Source organism: Mercenaria mercenaria, chromosome 12, assembly GCF_021730395.1.
Source record: "Mercenaria mercenaria strain notata chromosome 12, MADL_Memer_1, whole genome shotgun sequence".
Classification (NCBI taxonomy): domain Eukaryota; kingdom Metazoa; phylum Mollusca; class Bivalvia; order Venerida; family Veneridae; genus Mercenaria; species Mercenaria mercenaria.
The window spans coordinates 74,034,474-74,058,633 of record NC_069372.1 but is presented as its reverse complement, the minus strand read 5'-3'; the positions used below and the strand labels follow the sequence as shown (position 1 = coordinate 74,058,633).

Below are 24,160 nucleotides of genomic sequence, written 5' to 3'. Positions count from 1 at the left end.
GCACTGTTTAACCGAATAGGCATGTCTCAAGGTATGTGATGATAAATACCCAGTAATGCTTAGTTGATTCAGTTTTGTTTTGTGTTTATAGAAAATATGTAATTATAAAAAATAAGGTCAAATATCAAACAGGGAATGCCATGTTCCAAAATGCAGCCTCCCAAAAACGAAAACCCACAGCACGCAACGTGCACATTACCAACACACATACTCGCATACAAAGCAAACACACGAGGAAAAAACGAACAAATATGGCCTTGGAACGGTCAATGGCCGAAACACCACTGGGGAGTTTAAACCGGTTTATGGTGAGCACCCAACTTCACTCTTACCCCCACCATTACAAAAATCACGGGACAGTATGAATAAAAGTAATCCCCGCCAGGTGAATCTCTAACATACGCAATGGAAGCAAAAGGCATGGCAATGCTCCTGTATAATTATATAAAAAGCAAACCTTAAGAACCATAAAGTTGCTGAAATTATGTTACACTATTAATTTTTGCCACATTGCGAAAACGACTGTTACCCTTAGAATATAGTATAAAGAAATATAAAAAGTTATGGTCGTTTCGTTGTAAAATAACGTTGATTATAGCTCAATTACAAAGTATTATTGGGAGAGACAGTCATATAAATATTATGTAGATTCCAAAGCTACCACATAATAACTTTTATCAAAGTGCTGTAAAAGTTATCATAAATGCCCCTAATCTGAACATGTCTGGAAATGATTTCGGAGCATGTATACTGTAACTGCTGCGTAGTTTATTCCATGCTAAAGACTGACTTTGGAATGCAGTTATGTTATTATTGTTGTTGGTAATAAACGTATAATAATGTTTGTACAGCGAAACAATGAGTGTCCGAATATTATCATAATTAACACAAAAACCTACAGAATTCAGTAGTGGAGGTAATAAGATGCGGGAAAATGATTGTCCTATGTACTTATTCATATACTTCTACGTTGTACTTATATTCAATCAGATTGAAAAAGTAGCCAGGAAAGAAAAGGTTTAGGAAAACTATTTGATTCTATTTTAATAAGCATAGAACATGTTACAGAAAGCTGCAATAGCCAAAACTCTGAAAAGAGACTATTGAGTAATTCTTTGTTCTGAAATTCCTGAAAAAAAAACCACTCTAGAAATGGCATATTAGTTTTCGCTTAAAATCAATCAACAACAGACGATCGGTATATTGTCTAAGTGTACAATTGTCTCGTCGTAACTTACTTTTCCTTTTCTTGTTGAAATCAATAAATAGATAAAACATAAAATAAAACAGATGGTTGTATTAGTGCTTGTCATACTGTTAAAATGTTTTAGATATCAAATTTGTGAAAAGCATCTCTTTTTCAAAACTATTTCCCATTACCTCGAGTTTTTAAAATAATGTCATTTTTGTGTTAATAAATCTTTGAATAGCTTGATGCCACTTCGAACGACTTCGGTATCAATAATAAACTGCTTATCGATGATAAACTACTTATCATTGATGTTGGTCTAGAATCTTTGAACTCAAAAGTAATCAAAAGTAAATCAATGCTTATTGATAGATGCACCTGCCTAAGTGGTAAAGATTTAAAATGTATTACTAATTGCTTTGAAGTATTAATATTATTGCGGAAAGGTGCTAGATATTAAGTCATATCAAGTCATCTTAGATGTTTTTGTGAGCAAAAAACGAAAAGTTCATTTTAGCATCTTAACTGAATCTTAATTTTGTACTTGAAAACTTTAAATTGGCTAACAGTTTCAAAAGCAATTACAGTAGCACTTATAGCTAGTTATTCTTAATTCCCCACAAACAGAGGAACATGAATATTACTTTGCCTCTTTCGTAGTCAGAATCTTTCAAACATATAATGACTGTTATGTTCTTATCACAAAAGATAAAATGTAAGGGTAGATTTCCCGGAAACACAGAGCACCCCAAACACAGCCATAGAGCCGAGCATCGCAAAGTAGGCCCACAACAAAAAGATGATGCTGTAACGGAATAATATTGTAGACGGGGTTGCTTCAAAAATCCAACAACAAGTACATAATAATATATATGAAAAATACAGAAACATGGGGGTGGGGTGGTAAGGGGTAAATAAAAGGGTCGGGTGTTGGGTGAAGGTGGAGCAAGGACGAATATTCAGCAGGGAAAGCCACGTTCCTTAAACGCAGTATTCCTACAACGTCAAGACAGTGAGTGGGAACACATTCTTTCTACAATCGACAAGAGCGATACAGCCCATCAGTATATAGCACGGCGGTATCAGTTTATTTTATGGTTTATCTCAACTAAACAAGAACAACGAAATTGTGCATCTAAAAAAGAATTAAACTGCTGCTTTTCAAACTAAGCATTGCTGAACACCAAGGACAGGACATTATGCATCTGACGCTTGAACCGCAAACTCATAAACTACATAGGTACTTTGGCTATATTTTGAACAGATGACAAAACAATGACGATCAGAACTGAGGGGATACAATAAGATGAATTACGTAATAAGCTGATACCATTGCTAACTTATATTAGCTATACACTCGTAAATATTAGCAGAGATAATTTTTTCGCAATTTTCGCTGCTTGTATTCGTGAAAATAGATATTCGTGTGCTTTTATTTATGTGCCGTAAACACTTGATAAAATTTCTTAGTCACCTTTAACTTGCAAATATTTGTTTGTAAATACATTTTTACATATTTTTATTATCATCGTTTACCTGGAGACGGCAACATTGGCACTTGTAGTCTAATTTCGTATTATTGGTAAGAGTTTTCGCTCCTTGTATAAAACAAACTGCTTCTTTTCCTAAAGTCATAATAATTATGTCTGTAGTATAAATCAAACCTGCAGTAGGAGTGTAATATTTAGAAAATCTGGCCCCGTGTTCACAAAACGTTTTTCGGTCTCAGCTGAGTTTGAGTTTGAAATTTTAATATCAATTTTACTAAAACTTCTAGGTTAAATTCTAACTGAGACTGACCATCATTACTGAAAAATCGTTTGAAAATCGTTATTAACTTAAAATTTAGTTTTGATCATGCTATTTAGATATAAATGACAAATAAAGTTTCATTATCAAACTCAGCTGAGACTGAAAATGTTTTGTGAACACGGGGCCTGGTATTATAGAGAAAACTTAATATTTCATTTAAACATTACATGAAGATCTTACGGAAGCATCACACAATGTAAAAATTCAAATTACGCCCCTTTTACTACTAGCATATGAAATCATGTTTGATATACATAAAAACTGCTAGTACAATTTAACTTTTTTTCTATGAAAACTAAATTGTTACTAAACGAATTTTATTTGTAGTTTTTAAATAATCATTTACTTAAGATTTAATTTATTATAGCTGTTGGAATTTTCAATCGGACGGTAATGCATTAATACTATAACCGCCTGAAAACTACAGAGAAAACACCTGTTTTACCTTTCATTAACTATCCCGAGTAATTAAGACTTGCGTTTGATTCTGTTCGATTGGGTACTGCCTATTTTCATTCATTTTGCTGTATCACATCCGTACGTTGCAAACAAATGCCAAAATATGTAATTAAACTGGCTCTATTATAGTAATATTTTGCATGGTTTTATGTTTTTGGGTGGCTCTCTTCTGAAGTCTGTAATTTTGTTAATAACACGTGTTATACATTAATGTTTTCAGGGTATGGTAAACCCATTTGTTTTTATGAAATTCATTGAAAATATTTTGTTATCTTGAAACCCGTTTAATATGAGGTGACAGGATAAAAGTTTTACTCAAAGTATATATCATGAAAATAGTAACGTATCACAAATATTCTACCTCGCCAACCAATTCTTATATTAAACATAGCTCACTCTCAGTCTCGCTAAAACATATGATTGTATAGCATATTTGCAGATTGACTATCAGACATCGTGAATAGTGACAGAAAATGTTGAAACCTCGTAAACAAATTTTTAAAGGCTCTTCTTGCCTTACCGCTGGACTTTTTGCTAAAAGTGTAATATGTTTGTAAATGCATGTTATAATGATATTGGTTAATCAATAACAAATTAAAGCAATATGATGAGAAAACTGTCTTCCCATTTCTATGAAGTAGTATGGTGTGACTGACAAAACTTTCTTTTGCAATGTAAAACGGTAGGTTCAAGTCTTTTTACCAAACAAAATTCTGAATATGCACCGTTTTAGTGATCAAAGTCAAACAAAGAGACTTATTTCAGGATTGGCAATAGTACTACTATTTGAACCACCTATTCCGAAACATATCCTATTGAATATTTGATAAAATGAAACATATATTTAACAGCATTCATAAAACAATGTATAGATGGCAGTATGAATTATTTTACTCTGTAAATTATATTGTAATTTGTTACTTCTGTATTTCTCATTAAACTCCATTACAGTACAGTCATTTTGGATACCAAAACGTTTATGGTCGTCATCTACATACTCTTCTACTGCCATCCATAACGACTCCCTTTAGTAAGAAGTATAGCTAAAGTTTGATTTCTGAAACATAACACTTTTTCTTTTTGTATTATAGAAATGATGAACATTTGTGTCACGACATAACATCTGTTCCATTGCCAGAACACGTATTAATTATATTTACACATTTTTCCCAGAACATTCCCAGCTAAACTGGTCCGTTTCAAGTCGGGTCTTTAACCGAACGTGGTACCGCACTTTGAACAATGCATGTAGCTCACCTATGAGATGACGTTACACTTATGACGCAGGGGCTTTATGATATAAAATATCTGTCGGAAAGCAAGGTCAGTTCGCTTCTTGTATTGCAAACTGATGTTGAATCCTTAGCCTGCTGGCGGCAAGTGATTCTGCCTTTGCGATCAGTGCATAACAAGATCAGCAGTTTGATCATGGTCTGCACTGTTCGCTATTCAGTCAGTATCTTTTTGGTAAGCACCCCTTTTAACAGTTCATGGCACTGTCCAAATTGAAAGATGGACACGTTCATTATAGAAATTTAGCAGTGTAAGGATTAAATAAATAATGTCCAGAACAACAATGTCATACATAACATTCATAGTATATATGTGAGTACATGTGTACTGTATATTTCTGCATTTTTTTCCTTTATTATTTTCTTTTTGTTTGTTCAATTCAATATTGTAAAGTCAAAAGCCAGTCAATTTTAGAGACTTTCTTAGAGGAATGATGTTATTATGATATTGGACATAGGATATAGACTGGCTCCGTTCACCTCACTTAATCATAAAAATGTAAAATAAGATATATCTCAGTCTAGGAGCTAGTCCATCCTGGACCATACGGCCGTAGAGGGCAGTAGCAGCTATGTTCAAAATAACATGTAGTTAAATGAGAACAACATTTTACAAGTAACATAAAAATAATAATTATCATAGTTAAGATCAGTTGTTGATTATTTATCTAAAACAGAAAATACCTGAACACTGTTATTATCATTACAATAGCTAGCATAATCCTATTCAATTGCGTTGGCGTAAAGGTTTAACGGTAAGCTTGTTAAACATATCCTATATCATCAGAAAGTGTCTATATCTGAAATTGTAATTATAAATATATCATAAATATTTATCTGATCAACATTATTAACATTCGATTGTAAGCTACTGCAGTTTTAATTTATTTTATGATTATTTAAGCTTCATAAGAATTGAGGTTTTGTTCAACATTCATATGTAAGTGAAAATACCTGCACATTATAGTAACTTAAGCGCTGTAACAGCTCTCTCATAAATAGCTAGAAACGCAAATGAGAACATACATGTATTAAACACCATAAACATTCAATTAACGATCATTATTCTGTAAATCATAGTACGAATGAAAGGTACAGAAATATATTTAAAAGTAAATTACTGTATATCAAAATGTCATATCTGTTTCAACTGTTATTAGTAGCAATCATACTCAGGTCAGCTATTTCATTTCATTCGTTTTCTGTTAATTACGCATTGCAAAATACCTTTGGCAAGCTACAATATCTTTCAAAAATATGCACAAGGCATACAATTTTTTGACATAAACACATACATACAGAAAGACAGACAGACAGATAGAAAAACGTATGTTCATATATACCTACAAAGATGCGGATGCATCCATCCATCCATCCATCCATCCATCCAAACAAACAAACAAACAAACAAAACATAACATTCAAAATAAGACAAACAAAAACTAGACGCTTGTTATATACATTTGTAGATATGAACGTAATATATATTTTTTCATGAATAACATGCAATGATAATTCAGTCGTCCAGCTAAACGTCCCTTGCATAGTACGATGGTACTAAGTACGTTGCCTTGTTTACTGCATTCCGTGGAGGTAGAAATGAGTTGTTGTGTAACTGAAAATTCCATCCAGTTTGTGTTGTATGTGCATTCCAAGATTTAATTCATTACTATAAGATAAGAAATAATGATGTCATGCTGTGAGTATGCTGGATGTAGCAGTCTATATCAAACCAACACACAGTAACACCTGAAATATATCTAATAAATTCGAACCTGCTGTATCAAACCATGCTGTCAGTTAGTGGGAATTACACGACAGCGGTAGTTGCTGATACATATGACGTCATCGTCCTAGTTTTCCTGGAAGTTCATACTATAAAATGCATTTGCAAATTTACAGAAGCGTCGAATCAAGGGTGATTTACCTATACATTCATTATTTCCGTTCTATATGAATTTTTTTTATTTACCATCACTGATTTGTATCATAGAGAACTGCAATGCACAAGTACATTTTCTCAAGGAATGTTTACTGATATCGTCTTGGCACCGGATAAATTGTAAAAAAAAAATGGTCTCCTTGAAAATGAAATAAATTAAAAGATTTAAGTCTGATATCCGATTGTTAGAAAAATAACACGAGGTTAAACATCCATACATACGGAGGAAATAATGCTTTTCGTAAGCATTTTCACCAAAGTACAAAACAACAAAAAGTTAAGTGAACCTGCTAATATTTTATAGTCTTTTTTTTAACGTGTGAGGCAAAAAAAAAAAGAAATTGTAATACGAATTCTTTTATCCTTTTGTCTGAAATAATCAATTGTTATAAATGCAAAGCCTGAAACACATGAACATGGGTAATCAACAGATTCCAGGGACACATGCGAAAGATATAGAGAAAACTTAACATGATAACAAAAACCAATAAAACGTACTTATCTGCCAATCTTTATATTTTATTTTGTAATTTATTTGATAATAAAACAAAACATGCCATTTCCTGCTTAGTAAAGAATTGAAGGTTATTTCTTGTGCGTTCATACGTTTGTAAACCACATTGATAGTGATACTGTGATAATTTTCCAGAAGTCCCAATGTGGTTTATACGCATATAAATGCATACGAAAAGCATTCACTCCTTATCTTTAAAATTTACATTGATACAGATACATAGACACAAATATAAGAAAATCATATAAAAAAAATCTTTTATAAGCGATCTTTACAATAAATAGATAGAACAATCAAAAAGGACCTACCCATGTAAAATTTTATTTCACCTTTCATTAAAAATACAGTTCTGATTTTTATTTAAAATAGCATTAAATACAAGCAAAAATCGCAAGATTGTATCGAGAAAAACGAGTTTTAGCTGTTATAATATGGGGGGGGGGTGAAATTTTGATCGCAAAATTTTAAGTATTTCTTTTTCAAAGGACACTATTTTGACAACGTCCGACCGCTTGTTCGATCTCGCGAAAGGGCCGCCCTTGTTATTACATGACCAATGCTGTTTATACGAAAATAAACTTTATATACTTTCTATAAGAACTACACAATAACTGTTCATACGTGTATGACGATTTTAGTGTCACTGCGGACAAAATTAGAAAAATTGCACTTAAATTATCATCTGTGTATATCCTTTCTTGGTCAGACACCTTATTCATTAACGTTTAAAGTTCCAGACTTTTAAAGAGTTTAAAAACTAAGCTTCCCTTTTGCGCCGTCATTGTTAAATTCACATTTCGCATCTACAGGTGGCCGAGCAAAATTACTTCCGTTTTTATTTGCGAGGAATAACGTTATGGAAACATGATTATTTGCCGTTCTTGAATTAAAGTGTTAGATTCAGATATTGTTGAACACAGTTGTAACCCTTTGAATCGCATCCGATTGTTGGCTGTATACACATCAATAATGAAAGTTGGAGTTGTTAAGTTCTGCTCAACCCGGGGCTAGAGGGCGTGGACGGTAGTATGCATTTCCACTACCGTCCATGAACAGGCTCAATCAAACCGAGCCTGCAACATTTTCGTTTTTGTCGTGTTGAGCGGCCTGTGAAGTTTCCACTTTTCTCTATTTTCTTAGAACAACAATACTATAAGCTACGTCTATAATATCGACACTCATGATTTTTATTTAAGTTCAATACTTTTATCGTAAGCTTTACACAATTATAAGTTTTACTCGGGTTGAGAGAAGTATAATGATTTCCTACAAAGTCTGGAGATTGCACGAGAGTGTTGATTAAAAATTACTATTGTAAAATTGCCACGTGACCTTGTTTTAACTTTTAAAACTAATAATACAAGAGATATCTTTACTCAGTTAAACTTCCCATATTCTATTTCCCCACTTTGTACTCGTACATAAACAACAAGGATAAATATCAGACAGGGAATGCCATGTTCCAAAAACACAGCCTCCCCAAAACGAAGCTCATAGCACGCAGATGTGCACACTATCGCCACATACACACTCGCATACAAAGCTAAAACACGAGGACAAAGCGAACAAATAACGGAACACAGTGGGGCATCGCCTTGGAACGGTCAGTGGCAAAAACACCACTTGGGAGCTTAAGCCGGTTCATGGTGCACACTCAACCTCACTCTTACCCTCACATTGTTCCAACGACACGGGGCAGTGTAAATAAAAGTAATCCCCGCCAGGTGAATCTGTAACACGCGCAATGGAAGCAAAAAGGCATGGCATGTAAAACACAACAATGCTGCTGTATAATTATATAAAAAGCAAGCCCTAAGAATCAAAACTTTGCAGAAGACGGAGCATCAAGAGAAATACCCTTAAGGGCCCGACGAAAGAGGCCAGAAGACAGAAATCAAAACAGTTCAGTCCCGTTCAGCCGAACAGAAACATTGTTCAAACTTGTATTTTATTTCATATGCGTGACGAAAAAACGACGACAAAAATGCAGTAGGAAGATCTACCATAAAACAAACAAGTTCTGCAGTAACGCATATATTCGGACAGTCGAGAACATTTTGAACATAGTGGGCTACTGTCTGACAAAACTCTCTCTGAGTTTAAACTGCATTTAACTGTACACAAGTCCTTATCCTCACTCATTACCCCCATCATGTTCCAAAGTTAGAGGTCAGCGTAAAAAGGTGTTTCCCTAGCCTTGGTTATCTTAACTTTAGGGCGACGTGTTTAACTGAATATTATGTCTGAAGTGTGAAGATGACGTCATAAATGCGGAAATCGCTACACTAGTAATCTGTCATTTTCTGAATCTTCAAACAGATGTACCGCCTTATTATAATAATCCGACTAGAAACAATTCTGTCAGTGTAAGAGTTTAGAAAAAAAGTTTCGAATAAATTCTACATGCATGTAAAGAGACATTCCTTTCCAATTAACACTACTGTAAATGAAAGTAAGAATGTCTGATGTAGTGATCATCAGGTATCAAATTAGGGGTACTTTTATTTTATTTCTTTTTAATATCAGTTACACAGGCAAGAATGCTTTATGAATGGCCTGTTATACTTTGACTTAAGAGTGTGGTATGACTTTTAAATTGATTTGGTTCTTAACATCAGAATCTATATCAAAAGTGTTTTCTCTTTTGCTTTAATCTTAAACAATGTTTGGTTCATTTACGTAAGCTTCTTCCTTGGTTTACAAGTACAAAATCAAGTTTTTAATAATCGTAACTGTTTCACGAGGAGAAGTCTACTGATCTTTTCATTAACAAGATATATTGATACAAGGGCAATAACCAACTCAGATATTCAAGTTCTATGAAACTTGAGGTTTCAGAAGAGAGTGGATGGGCAGCAGCGTATAAACCTGCGTGCGCGTGTGTGTGTGTGAGGATTAAGTGAATTTTCTTGGAAAATCATTTTATTATTACTTTTCGCTAATAGAGTACTTTATAACCGTGATCAGGTGCAGAAGATTTCTAAGGGATTTGGGAGTTAGAAAATACTTTTATCAAACTTTTGTGGTCCAACATTTACGACGGAAGAAACATGGACACGAGTCATTCTTGTAACACCATTATCATTATCAAAGTTGAGTTATTTAGACACCACGAACAGTGTGAATAAAAACAACGAAAATCATTCTTATGTAAATCAATTATAAGTCATGTATTTCTAAAAGTATGTTCCTGACGGGACCACAGTTACCTTAAATGTGATAACGGGAACCAGAACAGTGTTGATCAATGCCCCTGTACAAGTAACTCGCTCTAAGCCAGTAAATAAAACTTTCGGATGAAATATGATTAATTCCATCGACAGAAGTTCAATTTCAACCTCTTAATCAGAAATTCAAACCACCGCTTCTATCTCAGAACAAAAACACATTGATTCCACAGTCATTATTATCTGAGGAAAGTATCCGGAGGGCCTGACTTCAATTTGACTTTAATGTTTTTGATAATAAGTTATTTATTGTAAGGTAATGCCTTAGGCACTTACCATGCAAAAGAAATTACGTGAGGAAGCTATTAGATTGGTTTCCCATAAAACTTACAAATGGTGCTTCTTTTTGTTGCAGATCAACATGTCTGATCATTCCTTCGATAAAACAACTGATTGCTAGAACAGCCACCCTGTGATGTATACCTTTACAAACGATTAATGAATTGATGTGGTGTATTATACAGGTAATCCTTAAAGAAATAAAAAATTATCTAGACAGTAAATCTTTTTAAAAGGAAAACATGCAATGGGGCTTTATGTTCGATAACTACAACTTAGGACTTCTTTTTCAACTGTACTCCTGTTTCATTTTCGTTTTTGCTGTTGTTGCGATTGTTGCTTCACTGATGAAAATGTTTTGAAAATTTTCTGTTTTTACTGTTCAAACGCATTATGATAGAATTATTTTGCGAGGGGGATATATTATTGCTGTTGTTGATACTTCAGCTGTCTTCATATATGTGCTTTCAGATACATGTTCAGCAAGAATGAATAAATTATGAGGCAATTTTGTTTCACCGTTGTGAAAAGTTCTCTAAATTTTAAAGAAAGGATTTTGTTATGTTTTGCATATATTTTGGAGAAGGGATAATAGTCTAAATGACTTCTTAAAATTAGATTAGCAGTTTTAAGTGTTGATTATCGTGATAAATCATTCTGACAAGTTTGATTAACGATCGTTAATGATTACTGCGATCTCACATTAATACGTTCAGGTTGTGTAACTATTAATGCCTTTGGCTGATTTTTCTGACATTTTGAATGATGAAAAATTCAGTAAACTATAAAAGAAGAACGTTTTGCTAATATATCTATGTCCGCCTTGGATAAGAAATAACAAGAAAAAAGCAAACTACTGAATACATTACAACATTTGCATTATTTTACCAATTCAAAGTGCATTTATATACCCCTAAGCCATGAAGAGTGAGTACAAAAATCTGCAAAATGTATTTACGAGCGCATACCTTCAAAATAGCATGAACAACACGTGGCTGTTTATCAGATAGTAGAGAAGATAATTTTTGTACATTGAACACTGCATTCAAAAGCTGGCAAAATAATTACATGTAACTGCTTGAAGTATATGCAAAATGCATTTGGAACGTATCGTAAAATAATCGATGCAACTTGAACCGGTTTAAAGGAAAACGAACTCATGTTAACACATCAACATATCAACGGTCCATATACTCCTACTACTGTTAAATGAAATGCATTAACGTTATAGGCGTAAAGAAGGAAAATTTATCGAAAACGTGTGTGTTAATTGTGGCAGTAACCGTTGTACGAGGATTGATAATTCGAACATTCGGGGAACGGGGAACATCCAATGTTTGCATACTCGTATCAATTGAGTTATAATCTGTTCCTAATTGTATTAATAAAAGATGTAAAATAATTAGGCCCATTAATTAAAACAATATCATTAATTTCAAATAAAAAACAAACATTTTGACGAGTGTGGAGGTTGCAACACGTATTCAACCACAATGATAATAAAAATAGTAAGTTAAATTACATTTTTGAATCTGATTTAAAAATTATCTAATCAAACTAATCAAAGATAGTTCATTTCATGTAAAATGTATATTTTGTTGATGGGTACATGAAGTACAACTGCGGTATCTATTTCAATACGGTATCTATTTCGGAGTTGATTTATGGTTGTGCTGGACCACTGGCTACATAAACTTTTAATTTTATGATATTGCAACATTTCAGTTAAATATAATCAAATATTTCGCTTCTAGGTGTTTGAAGAGTAACTCGTGAAACCGTCTTTAAAAATGGAATAGTGAATTTGCACGGTATAAAAGTTGGCTCGTAAACCACATATATTCCTGTTGGTTTGAAATCTGCGTGTGGTTTCCTGACATCATACATTATGTCAAGTTTCCAAACCAGAAATACGCCGTTAAACTATTTTGATATATAAATAGTGTGTTAATTATAATTCAGCGATGTACGTTAGAGACATCATGCATACACAGCAGGACTGTAAGTGCTTGTTGTACCAGAAACCTCGTTCTTTGTTAAAACCTACTAAGCAAAATATGCCTATGGACAGCTTTAACACAATACGACCTACGAAGCCGGGGAGGGGCTTCTTAATTCTTTATTCTTATTTCATACCCCTAGCTTCTAACGTCTATGTTGTCCTTTTATTTCAATAGTAAAACATTTAGAAAAAAGTGCATGTATCTATTTAGAGAATGTCTTAATAACGATTAACAATTACGGTATTTACTTCTAACTATAGTGATGTAGGGTTGTAAGCTCTGTTGAAATCGGTTAAACTTTATAAAATATGGGCCTTAGTCCGGTGATAAGGACATTAGTATATGACTATAGTTCTACATATATAGCCGCAAAGCAACTTGTAATAAATAGCAGTTTATATATAGATAGTAAATGGGAGACTTAAAATCAATACAAGTATCAACTTCATAACTTTATCAACAAAATATTATTTGTTTTGTTATCCCTGATAATGCAGTACATATGCACTCGAAACATTTCGGACCTTAATTTCTTCGCTTGGTTTGTCAGTCAACTAAATTCGAGAGTATATTATTGATAATATCGCCTCAGTAGCACAGCGTTAGAGCGCCCGCTTCGAGTGCGGGAGGTCTAGGATCGATCCCTGGTCGCGTCATACCAAAGACGTAAAAATGGTACTAGCATTTCCTCACTAGTCACTCATCATTTAGAGAATAGTACTATGACTGGTCAGCCCAGTGTCATTATAATGTGACTGGGTGGGGTATCATGTCACGTGCCTACGGCCTGATATTCCGGTGAGGCAACACTATAAAGTTGGGAATTTGGCCAAAGTTATAAAATTGCAATTGTAAGAATGATATGCGCACCATAAACCGTTTTAAGCTCCCCAGTGGTGGTTTTGCCGCTGACCGTTCCAAGGCGGTGCCCCACTGTATTCCTTCATTTATTCGTTTTGTCCTCGCGTGTTTTTTGTGTATGCGAGTGAGTGTGTTGGCAGTGTGCACAGTCTGCGTGCTGTAAGTTTTGTTTTAGGGAGGCTGCGTTTTTGAAACGTCTCATTTCCTGTTTGATATGTATCCTTGTTTTTAGAACTTACCAAGAACCATTTAAAACATTTCGAAGTGTAAACCTCAAGATGTCGACTTTGATAATAACGTGGTTTACAACGTCTGTACAATATCAGAAAAGTAATTGAGTACTAAAGTTATGAATATGATGCATTGTAGAGCTAACATCTTTTAATTGTATACCATATTATATTGCATAACTATAATAGATGATCTTTGTACTTATTTTAAAGATTTTACGACAAAGATCTGAAAAAAGGATGTTGTATTACTTTTGATGATTTCTCAACATATTTGTTTCTGGCGTATTTTGAGGAAAGTATAAGTGTTAGTGATCTAATACCTTCCAGTCTAGAAACATTTTAAATCCGTTCACCTGCTAATCAGATTTAATGCACCTGTACATACCAGGAAGGAGCAGAATTAATGCCCTGGCTGGCATGACAAAGTACGCAGACGTTTGTTACCTCATCATCACGGTACGGGGTTCATGCCAGGCAATTAGGGGTTCATGCCAGGCAATTAAGTTTTAACGTTTTAAACATATCAGATCACGAGTAACTCCCCATTATAGAAATGTGTAGTTTGAAACTTACTCTTTTCTGTACATTATATTTGAAATTACAAGTGTTCATGATTATTTCCATCTTTATATTTCAGTTTTGCCAAGAACAAAACGGTGAAAATCATTTACAACAGGCGAAGTCAAGACAGTATTCAACAGTACTAATCGGATAAAGTGTTTTTTAAGGTCTTACCATGTCCCAGTACATATAAACATCAGTTATTCATTTTGGTCACACGATTACAATCAATTATTTATTTTTACCGTAATGACCCCTCAGTATAAAATAATTTGCCATTGTCGCAAGAATTTACAAACTTTTTGTATTTAGACAATCTACAAAAAATAATGAAAGTGTGACTAAAGTGTTTGAATAATTGCAGTCGCTTTATTTAACTTATTCTTTGTCTTGTATGTCAATGACGTTGCAACGTTTGGCAAACACTTACCTACATATTTACTTAAACAAGATTTTGGCAAACTTACCTTCCATTTTAATTGACTTACAGAAACATTATTTACGATGCGAAAAAGAAATCAAATATACATCAAATGCTAGATACAAGTGTACTTATGATTTGACTATATATTCCGAAACTCTGTGGAAGTTAGAAACATACACGTTTTAAGGCTATTTAAAGAAATAAAGAATAAATTATAGAAGTGCTGAACAATTATTACATATAAAATTATTATGGAGTATAAGACTCATCTAAACGTTTAACGTGCATGATTCATTTATTCGATTAATTTGAAAATGACACACATAAAGACATTTAAATATTATACCTTTCAACCTTATCGTTTCATTTTAAACATTTATAATTGCAGTTTGGTTATAATTTGACGGATGATTTTTGCAAAAAATACAAACTACATTCCGGGATGACACTTGTACAATGATGGATCAATGCATCAATTAAAATTGAATATAACCATATACAGGTATGACACTTGTACAACGTAACAAGTACAAAATATAACACTACATTAAATATAACTATACACCGGTATTACACTAAAGTAGACCTATGGAAGAAAATACCAAGGTCCTTAGCAAGGATCCAACCCCAGTCCTTGTGATCCACCCTAACCACGTCGCTAAAGAGGTAACCCATTAGCACGGCTGATTGAAGTGGCCTATAAACTTAGTATAACTATACTTCTCATTTACTTGTCAGAGTGTACTAGCCTTCTAGAATGCCCGTCAATGTCCGCCGATTGATTCCGTCAAAGACCTCTGACACCAGCTAACCCAGTAAAGAAAATACCGGGGTCCCTAATGTGGATCGAATCCCGGACCTCGTGATATGTAGGCAGACAAACTAACAACGTCGCTAAAGGGTTATACTATGTACTTTAATATATACTCATACACTGGTGTGACATTTGTACATCGTAACATTGACCAAATATAATCCAACATTGAATCTAACTACATGTATACACTGATATGACACTCGTGCATGCAAGTATCTGACAACTTGTATACAGTATGATAAGCTCATCCCACTTTAATCCCACCTGAATTCCATTTATCCCACTTTAATCCCACTAATTCAACAATTCAATCCCAATAGGGATTACATCCTTTAGGTATAACTATTTGTAAGAATGACCACAGATTTTAGATATTTTTTTTCAATCGAAATAGGTACTTTGTCTATGTGGCTGATATAAAATTAAAAGTAAAGAAATAATTTAGTTTTTATTAAAACTATAATAATTCATTGAGACGTAAATCAAGTATAAATAAAACAAATGAGTAACTTAACATTACTTTGTTTTATGGTTCCACTGCGTAAAGGTAAAATTAGAGATAGTAAGTTTTAAGAAATATCATGATGAAATCTTTATCAAATGTACTCAAACTATCATACACTCTAACGTGTTGTCTATGCACTTCAATACAAACTATAAATAAAATGCATTTATGTTAATTCTAGTTTCCGACAGTCTGTTCATTTCTAAGATGCACATTTATTAAACAAGATAAATTTTCAAGCAGGTATAAAACATATTAATTTATATGCCAAAAGATTCATGGTGCTCATTTATCATTACAAAAATACAACCACTAAATTTACACAAAATAACAACAGCCATAACAGACAAACGTATAACTGTTTTAACGTATATGACCGTTATACATATTTCTTAAACCGTCTTTCAGTGCAAATACTGGTTAGTTTTAAGTGAAATAAAAAGTATTTAACCACATTTTTCGCTAATGTTTCCTATTGTGGTCAATTTATGACAGTTTAGAGGCAATGTGTAGATTCCTTTGATATTGCAGCATCTTGCAATTGTTAATCTACTTCTGAACCAGTAATATTTCATTCTGTTGTCAAAAATGATTAAAAATGTTTTACATTGTTTTTTTTGTGGTTTTTTTTTTTGTGTCTGCAGTTAGTTCTTACCTTAAACACGAATTATATGTATACAGAAAAAAACTAAATATCATGAAAATAAAACTAAATAAATGAAGTTTTATTCTACCTGTTTAATTTCATAAAATCCTGATCACTCTATGTTTAATACCACTTATTCCATAGATTTCTAACGAACACGTCTTTAATATTTCATATCAGTATGTAGATCATGGAACAATTAGCGTTACCTATGCAAGAACTGATAAGCACCACCGTACAGAACAATATGTTCACGTGCTTAGATTTTCTCATGAATAATCTACCCCAATCCGCCTTTTCTATAACCAAGGTAAATGCATTTTCCTTCTCTTTGGCTCGTGGTAAAGGCTGTTCCAAAAGTTCGTACGCTAGATGTTAATGTTACGTTTGCTGTAAACTTGCACTTGTCTTCCGTAAACATCCATTGTACCTTATACTATACTTTCAAATGCATTTGTTCTTAGTGGCAATCATCCTGAAAATAACAGCCTTCCGTATGCGAAATGGCCTCTGACGGACAGGTCAGTTCAAATAGGACACACTCGTCTTACGACCAATTTCTTTCAGGAAGCGTTTAAAGTTAATCATATGATTTGCTGACTTTTCACAACAATGTAATATTCCTTTTCAAGTGAAACTAGGGGAATTGTCTTGTATTTCAACATACGAGCGTTTTAGTTGCATTTTCAAGGAAACTTTGTTCTAGCTTGTAATTAATTCTCTGCATTGAAGCTCCTAAAAACCACGTTAACCCATTTGTCTGTCATTTTGTTAGTACTGGTATTCTACACAAATTACATTGACAACAATATATAGAATTGCAGTGCTGCAATATAGTTTGTGTTTGTTTTTTTAGCCCAGACCGCCAAGTATAATACAGTTAAATGAATTGTCAATTTCTTGGCGCAAACTGAGGGTTGTTCTGTAGTTATAATAATGTAGTAGGATTGCGTCGATTCTAGTATCGTAGAGATATGTCAAAATTATGTGTGGTAATATTACTAACTGCGCTTCAAATGAACGTAAAATATGATCTCTTAATATCGCAAATTCGTGTACTTCGTTTTCTCAACCTTCTCTGTTTTTTATCAAAGTAAACGAAATATCATCTACTCTACGATTATTCTGTTAGATTCTGCCATGAACAAAGACGATGGAAGATAAAAATTGTAATTTGAGCCAGCATTTCTGTTAGTCATTAGCCAAGATTATAAGGAAAAGAAAAAAACAATTTGCGTAAAAAGTGCAATTAATAAACCTTATTTTTGCAATTAAAAATTTCAACGCTATGGCCACTGTTTATAGTTGAAACCTGTAAAATTCACATTAATAACTTTTGAGGCTCTCTTCTCATGATTAGAATAATTTGACAATTTTGGTTTGTTAGCATTGTAAATTCAACATTGTTTCTGACAAAGATACATTTTTCGCACAACTGTTTAAACTCAATATCATTTACTTAGTTAACACCAAAGGCAACATTATCAAGAGGAAAATCTAAATTTTTGTGTTCGCAGATGAAAAAAAAAACACATTTATTTTCATGTAAAATTAACATAATATTATACAATGAAATCATATAATTCCATAACTATCTTAATAATATTGTATGTTTGCACGGCTATAGTTCTGAAACTGATCTGATAACAAGTATACATTTAGAATAATGTGTCATTGAAGCAGATTGCACGGCTACAGTTCTAGAAGTGATCATGTCAGTAAGTATACATTTGAATAATGTTCACTAGCAGATTGAAGGCACAGTTCTTAAATGATTGTAAAAGTAACATTTAGAATAATGTGTCATTGAAGCAGATTGCACGGCTACAGTTCTAGAAGTGATCTGTCAGTAAGTATACATTTAGAATAATGTGTCACTGAAGCAGATTGCAAGGCTATAGTTCTGAAAGCGATCTGTTAATAAGTACACATTTAGAATGATGTGTCATTGGAGCAGATTGCATGGCTACAGTTCTGAAAGCGATCTGTTAATAAGTATACATTTAGAATAATGTGTCATTGAAGCAGACTGCAAGGCTACAGTTCTGAAAGTGATCTGTTAATAAGTACACATTTAGAATAATGTGTCATTGGAGCAGATTGCACGGCTAGAGTTCTGAAAGTGATCTGTCAGTAAGTATACATTTGAATAATGTGTTTTGGCAGATTGCAGCAAATAGTATACATTTAGAATAATGTGTCATTGAGCAGATTGCACGGCTAAGTTCTGAAGTGATCTGTCATAAGTATACATTTAGAATAATGTGTCATTTGAGCAGATTGCAGGCTATAGTTCTGAAAGTGATCTGTCAGTAAGATAACATTAGAATAATGTGTCATTGAGCAGATTGCACGGTAAGTTCTGAAAGTGATCGTCAGTAAGTATACATTTAGAATAATGTGTCATTTGAGCAGATTGCACGGCTAAAGTTCTGAAAGTGATCGGTTAATAAGTACACATTTAGAATACTATGTCATTGGAGAAGATTGCACGGCTATAGTTCTAAAAGTGATCTGTTAATAAGTACACATTTAGAATAATGTGTCATTGGAGCAGATTGCAGGCTATAGTTCTGAAAATAATCTATTAATAAGTACACATTTAGAATAATGTGTCATTGGAGCAGATTGCACGGCTATAGTTCTGAAAGTGATCTGTCAGTAAGTATACATTTAGAATAATGTGTCGTTTCAGCAGATTGCACGGCTATAGTTCTAAAAGTGATCGTCATAAGTACATTTAGAATAATGTGTCATTTGGCAGATTGCACGGCTATAGTTCTGAAAGTGATTGTCAGTAAGTAACATTTAGAATAATGTGTCATTGAGCAGATTGCACGGATTAGTTCTGAAGTGATTGTCAGTAAGTATACATTTAGAATAATGTGTCGTTTGAGTAGATTGCACGCTATAGTTCTGAAAGTGATCTATCAGTAATTACACATTTAGAATAATGTGTCGTTTGAGCAGATTGCACGGCTAGAGTTCTGAAAGTGAACTGTCAGTAAGTACACATTTAGAATAATGTGTCATTGGAGCAGATTGCACGGCTATAGTTCTGAAAGTGATCTGTTAATAAGTACACATTTAGAATAATGTGTCATTGGAGCAGATTGCACGGCTATAGTTCTGAAAGTGATCTATCAGTAATTACACATTTAGAATAAGTGTGTATTGAGCAGATTGCACGGCTAAGTTCTGAAAGTGATTGTCAGTAAGTACACATTTAGAATAATGTGTCGTTTGAGCAGATTGCACGCTATAGTTCTGAAAGTGATCGTACAGTAAGTACACATTTAGAATAATGTGTCATTTGGAGCAGATTGCACGGCTAAGTTCTGAAAATTTCAGTAAGTACACATTTAGAATAATGTGTCATTTGAGCAGATTGCACGGCTATAGTTCTGAAAGTGATCTGTCAGTAAGTATACATTTAGAATAATGTGTCGTTTGAGCAGATTGCACGGCTATAGTTCTGAAAGTGATGTGTCAGTAATTACACATTTAGAATAATGTGTCGTTTGAGCAGATTGCACGGCTATAGTTCTGAAAGTGAACTGTCAGTAAGTACACATTTAGAATAATGTGTCGTTTGAGCAGATTGCACGGCTAGAGTTCTGAAAGTGATCGGTTAATAAGTACACATTTAGAATACTATGTCATTGGAGCAGATTGCACGGCTATAGTTCTGAAAGTGATCTGTCAGTAAGTACACATTTAGAATAATGTGTCGTTTGAGCAGATTGCACGGCTATAGTTCTGAAAGTGATCTGTCAGTAAGTATACATTTAGAATAATGTGTCGTTTGAGCAGATTGCACGGCTATAGTTCTGAAAGTGATCTGTCAGTAATTACACATTTAGAATAATGTGTCGTTTGAGCAGATTGCACGGCTAGAGTTCTGAAAGTGATCTGAAAGTAAGTACACATTTAGAATATAGTGTCGTTTGAGCAGACTGCACGGCTATAGTTCTGAAAGTGATCTGACAGTAAGTATATATTTAGAATAATGTCTTGTTTGAGCTGATTGCACGGCAATAGTTCTGAAAGTGATTTGGTAATACGTACACATTTACAATAATAACGCATTTAGAAAAATGTGTCGTTTGAGCAGATTGCACGGCTATAGTTCTGAAAGTGTTCTCACAGTAAGTACACATTTAGAATAATGGGTCGTTTGAACAGATTGCACGGCTATATCTGAAAGTGATCTGTTAGTAAGTACACATTTAGAATAATGTGTCGTTTGAGCAGATTGCACGGCTATAGTTCTGAAAGTGATCTGTTAGTAAGTACACATTTAGAATAATGTGTCGTTTGAGCAGATTGCACGGCAATAGTTCTGAAAGTGATCTGTTAATAAGTACACATTTAAAATAATGATTCATTTAAGCAGATTGCACGGCTATAATTCTGAAAGTAATCTGACAGGAATTACATATTTAGAATAATGTGACATTGAAGCAGATTGCACGGCTATATTTTTGAAAGTGATCTGTTAATAGGTACACATTTAGAATAATGTATGGTTTGAGCAGATTGCACGGCTATAGATATGAAAGTGATCTGTAAGTAAGTGCACATTTAAAATAATTTTTCGTCTGTGCAGATTGCACGGCTATAATTCTGAAAGTGATCTGACAATAATTACACATTTGGAATAATGTGTCGTCTGAGCAACTTTCACGGCTATAATTCTGAAAGTGATCTGACAGTAAGTACATATTTAGAATAATGTTTCGTTTGAGCAGATTGGACGGCTACAGTTCTGAAAGTGATCTGACAGTAATTACACATTTAGAATAATGTGTCGTTTTAGCAGATTGTATGACTATAGTTCTGAAAGTGATCTGTCAGTGAGTACACATTTAGAATAATGTGTCGTTTGAGCAGATTGCACGGCTATAGTTCTGAAAGTGATCTGTCAGTGAGTACACATTTAGAATAATGTGTCGTTTGAGCAGATTGCACGGCTATAGTTCTGAAAGTGATCTGTCAGTAAGTATATATTTAGAATAATATGTCATTTCAGCAGATTGCACAGCTACAGTTCTGAAAGTGATCTGTTAATAAGTACACATTTAAAATAATGTGTCGTTGGAGCAGATTGCACGACTATAGTTCTGAAAGTGATCTGTCAGTAAGTATACATTTAGAATAATGTGTCGTTTGAGCTGATTGCGCGACTTTTCACCGTCTATAACGGTGCCCTACTGTTTTCTTATGTGTTGCTTGTTCGTTTTTCTATGTTATTCAGTTGATCGTAGTTGAGTACATGAGTGTCTGTGCTGTTGTATGTGTGGTTTGAGCAGATTGCACGGCTATAGTTCTGAAAGTGGTCCTCAGTAAGTACACATTTAAAATATTGTTTCGTTTGACCAGATCGCATAGTAATAGTTCTGAAAGTGATCTGACAGTAAGTACACATTTAGAATAATGTGACATTGGAGCAGATTGCACGGCTATAGTTCTGAAAGTGATCTGACAGTAAGTATACATTTAGAATAATGTGTCGTTTGAGCAGATTGCACGGCTATAGTTCTGAAAGTGATCTGACAGTAAGTACACATTTAGAATAATGTGACATTGGAGCAGATTGCACGGCTATAGTTCTGAAACTGATCTGACAGTATGTACACATTTAGAATAATATATGTTTTGAGCAGATTGCACGGCTATAGTTCTGAAAGTGATCTGTTAATAAGTAAACATTTAAAAATAATGTGTCGTTGAGCAGATTGCACGGCTATAGTTCTGAAAGTGGTCTGCCAGTAAGTACACATTTAAAATAAAGTGTCATTTGAGCAGATTGCACGGCAATAGTTCTGAAAGTGGTCTGTCAGTGAGTACACATTTAAAATAATGTGTCGTTTGAGCAGATTGCACGGCTATAGTTCTGAAAGTGGTCTGTCAGTGAGTACACATTTCATATAATGTGTCGTTTGAGCAGATTGCACGGCTATAGTTCTGGGAGTGGTCTGTCAGTAAGTACACATTTAAAATAATGTGTCGTTTGAGCATATTGCACGGCTATAGTTCTGAAAGTGATCTGACAGTAAGTACACATTTAAAAGAATGTGTCGTTTGAGCAGATTGCACGGCTATAGTTCTGAAAGTGGTCTGTCAGTAGGTTCACATTTAAAAGAATGTGTCGTTTGAGCAGATTGCACGGCTATAGTTCTGAAAGTGGTCTGTCAGTAAGTACACATTTAAAATAATGTGTCGTTTGAGCAGATTGCACGGCTATATTTCTGAAAGTGGTCTGCTCTTAAAAAAAAGTAAAAATATACAAGGATAGATATATCAGGGAAAGCCACGGTCCAAAAAAAAGGCAGCCTGCCCAGGTGTTAACCCAGTACGCGGACGCGCACACAAGAACAATGAACATAGTGGGACACCGCCTTGGAACGGTCAGCTGGGGAGCTTAAATCGGTTTATGTTGCACCTAACTTCACACTTACCTCGACAGTGTAAATAAATGTTACCCCCACCAGATGAATTTCTAAAAAAAAAGGATAAATATCCTAAAGGGAAAGCCACGTTCCAAAAACACAGCTTCCCCAAATGTTAATCCAGCACTCGGACGCGCACACGATTAACACACACTCTCACACAAAGGTAACACACTAGGACAAAACGAACAAATAAAGGGGCTGGACACTGCCTTGGAAGGGTCAGTGGCAAAACCACCACTGGGGAGCTTAAAGCGGTTTATGGTGCACCTATCCTCACTCTTACCCCCACCATGTTCCAAAGTCACAGGACACTGTAAACAAGAGTTATTTCCGCCTGGTGAAAGCAAGTATACATTTAGAATTATGTGTCATATAAGCAGATTGCACGGCTAAAAAGTTCAAAAGATTATCTGTTAGTAAGTACACATTTCGGATAATGTGTCATTTACGGTTCACTGGCGTTATATAACACACAAAACTGCTTCATCGACTTACCCAACTGGCACGTTATCCTTAATGAAATATACCTTATACTAATTAACATAAATATGCTATAAAATACATTTTAGTACTTTATTGTTCTTTTTAAACCGTTTTCTAATTAATTTATTCCAGACAGTAAGCAGAAGTAGTCAACTGTTAATTATTTATTTCATTGTTGATCATTTTGAACGTAAACGCAAAGCACATTGCTAATTATCTACTTGGTAATAATGTTTCATTTAACTAAAAGCATGTTTATATTTATCAATACAACACAACGCAACACATCGCAACGCAACGCAAGGCAATACAGTACAATACAATACAATACAATACAGAACAATACAGAACAATACAATACAATACAATACAATACAATACAATACAATACAATACAACACAAATGCAATACAAATGCAAATACAATACAATACAATACAATACAATACAATACAATA

At 33.9% G+C, this 24,160-nt stretch overlaps 1 protein-coding gene across 1 annotated transcript in view; it reads right to left on the bottom strand.

Moving 5' to 3' along the window:
* Positions 1-17,118, bottom strand: part of LOC123534111 (uncharacterized) — a 64,692-nt gene extending 47,574 nt beyond the window's left edge. The window contains exon 1 of the mRNA XM_045316191.2: positions 16,853-17,118. The gene's annotated coding sequence lies outside the window, so the exon portion shown is untranslated. The remainder of the gene's footprint in view (positions 1-16,852) is intronic.
* Between the last annotated feature and the right edge of the window lie 7,042 nt (positions 17,119-24,160).